The sequence below is a fragment of the Gossypium hirsutum genome, chromosome D07, assembly GCF_007990345.1.
Source record: "Gossypium hirsutum isolate 1008001.06 chromosome D07, Gossypium_hirsutum_v2.1, whole genome shotgun sequence".
NCBI classification, from domain to species: Eukaryota; Viridiplantae; Streptophyta; class Magnoliopsida; order Malvales; family Malvaceae; genus Gossypium; species Gossypium hirsutum.
Genome location: NC_053443.1, coordinates 32,936,367 through 32,941,023, shown reverse-complemented (window position 1 = coordinate 32,941,023; position 4,657 = coordinate 32,936,367). Strand labels below are relative to the sequence as shown.

At 34.1% G+C, this 4,657-nt stretch overlaps 1 long non-coding RNA gene across 1 annotated transcript; it reads right to left on the bottom strand.

Moving 5' to 3' along the window:
- Positions 1-402: 402 nt before the first annotated feature.
- Positions 403-4,058, bottom strand: LOC107954655 (uncharacterized). Its single transcript, XR_001699639.2, has 4 exons — positions 3,816-4,058; positions 3,186-3,248; positions 2,742-3,103; positions 403-639 (listed from the first exon to the last, which is right to left on the bottom strand). It is a non-coding gene; the product is annotated as an uncharacterized lncRNA (long non-coding RNA).
- Positions 4,059-4,657: the final 599 nt, after the last annotated feature.

The following is a 4,657-nucleotide window of genomic DNA, read 5'->3' as shown; positions in this document are numbered from 1 at the left end:
ATTGAGGCACAAACATTATAAGCATGAATCAAATAAATATTACTTAATCAAAGTAATCATCCTAGCTTAAATAAAATTAAGCTAACATTGTTGTAAACAAGAACAAAGAACACATCACAAACATCTTTAAATTAAATTTAAAGAAAAGAAATATTAAACCCAATTCAAAGTGGTTGTCACCCAAGACTCTGACTGACGAGACTCCTTCGGTTCTTTGCGTTGCTCCTTTGCTGATGGCTCTCCAAGGTGGCCGACCAAGGGTTCTTTAAGAGACTAATTTTGCTAAAAATCCTTATGCAAGGATGATGATAAGCGTGAGGGGGAAAGATAGCTAAGAGAGTTGAGAGAGAAGAGAATGGTGAATGGGTGAGGGATGATTGAAAAAAGTGAGAAATGAGCGAATTGAGGAAAGGTGGCTGATTTTTTCTTGATTTTTTATCAATTAGAGTGCCACAACAACTCAGGACTAAAACTCTGTCATCAACCAATCTTCGAAAAAATCTCTGATTTCTTTAACTCTTCAAGGACTTTGTATAATTAAACCAAAAAAATGGTTTATGAAATCCATGTGCAGCCGAAAATTGGGTTGACTTGGTCCCCAATTTGAACGGTTTTGCAATTAGAAGAAAACTCTCAGACCTGTCCAAAATTAGTAGATAGTTTAGATAACCAAATAATATAATTTAACCACTTTAATCAATCAATTTACTTAATTAATTAAAACCCAATTTATTAATGAATTATTAAATATAACTTTATATTTTATTATTTAATTTAATCATGCATGGCCCACTTTATAGCTTAAAAATATAATATGCTCAAATTAATATAAAACAAGCCATTTTATGCATGAAAACTATATAATAAAGTATAAAATCATAGTTTAATAATTTCTATGTCCTAATTTCATATTTTCGCATATTTCATTAATTTATTAAACAATTACTTGGTTTTAACAACAAATTTAAGTAAAAAGGTAATGAATTATATAGGAAAAATCCTCTATACTTTTTAGTTTACAATTTGTCGCATATTTTATCAAGGATTAATACTAGCATCTTTCATGAGGAGAATTTTTTCCTTTTAGCAAAGTTTACTGAGGAAGATGTTTACACAGCATTGAAAGAAATGGGGCCCAAAAAAGTACCGAGATTTGATGGTTTCCTAGCTATGTTTTTCCAAAAGTACTGACATATTGTCAAGAATGATGTTCTCTCCTATTATTTGAGGATTCTTAATGAAGGTAATGATCTTGACTATGCAAATGTTACTAAAATTATTCTTATCCTTAAAATTCCAAATACCAAAAACCTAATGAATTTTAGACCCATTAGTCTGTGTTATGTTTTATATAAACTTGTGGCAAAATTTTTAGCAAACCGTCTTCAGAGCATTATTGAAAACTGTGTCGATTGTGCTCAAAGTGCCTTTTTACCGGGGATATTAATTTTTTATAATGTTTTACTCGCTTATGAACTATTACACACGTTTCGCCACAAGCGCACTAAAAAGAAAGGCTACATGGCAGTTAAACTAGATAAGTAAAGCCAATGCCAGGGTTGAATAGGCTTTTCTAAAGGAAGTAATGTTAAAGATGGGTTTTGCTGCTGATTGGGTAAGGATCATATTGAGGCGTATTTCATCGAATTCATATTCGGTAAAGGTTAATGGTTGCACGGGAAGAAGATTTCTGCCTTTAAGGGCCTTCGTCAAGGGGACCCTCTTAGTCTTTTTTTATTTCTCATTTGTAATGAAGGTCTTTTAGCTTTGATGAGGTTGGCTATGGATGGAAGGCTTTTGAAAAGGGTGAAGGCTAGTGGAAAAGGGCCTAAAATCTCACATCTCTTGTTTTCGGATGACAACATTCTCTTTGGGGAGGTAATAACCAGATATGCTTTTTTATTGAAAGCATTTTCAAGGAATATGAGAATTGTTCTGGTCAATGTGTGAATTTCAGTAAATCAACAATTTTCTTTAGTTCAAATGTACCTAAGGGGAGAAGATTTGGGTTTTAAATTTGATAAGGGTGTGTTTTTCCAACAATGCTAAAAAGTATTCAAGGTTGTCGAATATTGTGGGAAGAATGAAGAAAGCATCTTTTCAAAACTTAAAGGATAAGATTCAGGAGAGAAGCAAGAATTGGAGCACGAGGCTTTTGTCACAAGGGGGAAAGGAAATTTTTATTAAACCAGTCTTGCAAGCAATCCCCACATATACAATGTCGTATTCTTTGTTTCCAAAGTCTTTTTGTAGAGAAATTAAAAGCATTATAGCGAAATATTGGTGGCAAAAAGGATAGGGAAGGCGAAGGATACATTGGTGCGAGTGGAGGCATATGTGTAGATTGAAAGAGGATAGGGGGATGGGTTTTAGAAACATGGAAAAGTTCAATATTTCTTTGTTGGCCAAATAGGGGGTGGAGGATTATAAATCGTCCAAATTCACTTATTGTGCATGTGCTAAAAGCTATATACTTTCTATGATCTGATTTTATGGGTGCTCATTTAGGGAATAATCCGTCTTATACTTGGAAAAGTATTTGGACGGCAAAATGGGTTTAAAGGAGGGCTTATGTTGGCATGTGGGTTTGGGGAATAAAATCTTAGTATATAATGATGCATGGATTCCGATAATGCAAATTTTAAAATATCCAAAAATAGTGGTAATATGCAGAATTGAATGATGTCGAAGTTAATAAATTCTAATGAACTTGTCTAGAAGCGGGGATTAATAAATGATACCTTCTTGCAGTCAGACGCTGTTAATATCCTTCAGATTTCGCTTGCTCAAGAAGCTCATGAAGATTTTCTGGTATGGAGTGGAGAGACTTCGGAGGAGTTTTTGGTTCGCAGTGCCTATAAACTTTTACAAAAAAATTTGGAAGATCCTACTGCTTATGCATTACAGACCAAATCTAGTGCTTCCTACAAACTTTTATGGAACCTAGACCTCTCGGGGAAAATTAAAATTACAATTTGAAGGATTTCTTGGAACTATCTACCTGCGCTTACTAACTTGAAGTTTAAGAAGTTGGCCCCAACTTCCTACTGTCCTCGGTGTCGAAGTGTGGAGGAATCAATGAATCATTTGTTTCGTCGCTGTCCTATAACAATTGAAGTTTGGTCAGAATTAAACTGTTTGCACTTTTTGAACATTCAGGGTATAGAGTTTGAACAATGGCTTACCTGGGTTTTCGAGACTTACACCACCCATCAGAGGAAGATGTTCTGTTGTGCAATCTGGTCTATCTGGAAACACAGAAACAAAAAGGTTCATGATAGAAAAATTATTATAGGCAAGGACACTGCAAATTTTGTTTCTAGCTATATATGGAAGAACTTAAAAGGTTGGAGGAAAACACTTGTACTAAGAGAAAGGAGGACGTGAGTTGGAAAGCTCCATCGAGTTTAGTCATCAAAATAAATTTTGATAGTGCTTTTGATGGTCGAAGATTTCGATTGGTGTCAGGAGTGGCTGTTAGGGATGAAAGAGGAGCAGTGTTTTTCACTCATACGAGTTTTCATAAGGGAGTAGTGTCTGCCTTTGCTGCTGAAGCTTTAGCTTGTCAACTCGCGGTGAGTACGGGTTTTGATAATGGATGGATACGAGTCATTATCGAAGGGGACTCATTAACAACGGTCAAGAAATATAAGTCTTTGAAATTTGATAAATCAAATATTGGAGTTTTCATAAGAAATATACAACAGATGAAGAGTAATTTTCACGAAATCAGTTTCAATCATGTTCCAAGATCAGCAAATAAACTCGCTCAGGCTTTGGCAACATAAATGCTGAAAGGGAGGAAATCGGTTTACCTAGAGGGGAAAGAATCTTCGTCTGTGGATCCCAGGACAACGATGGGGAGACCGAGAGAACCGGATTGATTGAGAAAGGAAAGTTTGAAGAATGGGGGAAAGGAGTTTCTTTCTTTTGATGTTTGATCTATCTTTTTTGGACGCTCCTTCTTGGTTTTGTGAAACCTTCAGTTTTGAGCATTGATGGATATTTTTGGGATGGAGAAAAAATAAAGGGACTGATTGGGTGTAAGGGTCAGTGTCTCACTGCTTCTAGAATTCTCTTTGTTTTGGTTTTTGTCATGTGTGTTTTAGGGTGAGTTTGGATGGGCGATTGGGTGCGGTGCGGTGCGTTTAGCTTACTTTTTCTCTCATGCTACAGTATCGCTACAGTATCTAATCTCACCGCCACCGCTATTTTTACACTAACCGCAAGTAAACACACCACCCATCCAAACTCACACTTAGTTTTATTTGGTGTTTTGGGCTTATGTCCGTATTTTTCTAGTTTTTTTGGTTTTTGGATTAATGGGAAGCAAAAACTCAATCTATTTATTTCAAAAAAAAAATTGAGCATTTATATTTAACTTATAAAAAAATCTTACATGTATAAAATTATGTTATTTTAAGTTGCTATAAATTTTGATTTTTGAAAATATTTTATATTTTTATTTTTAAAAAATAGCTTTCACTTTTTATTTTTAAAATTAGAAAACATGTTTGATAAATAAAAAATAAAAATTGGTTTTCGATGATGAAAACATGAAGATATATTTGGTAACTATTTTTACATAACAGAAACATGATCAATAAAATAAAAATTTTACATCTATATAAGTTTGAACTTAAAAATATTTTTGTAC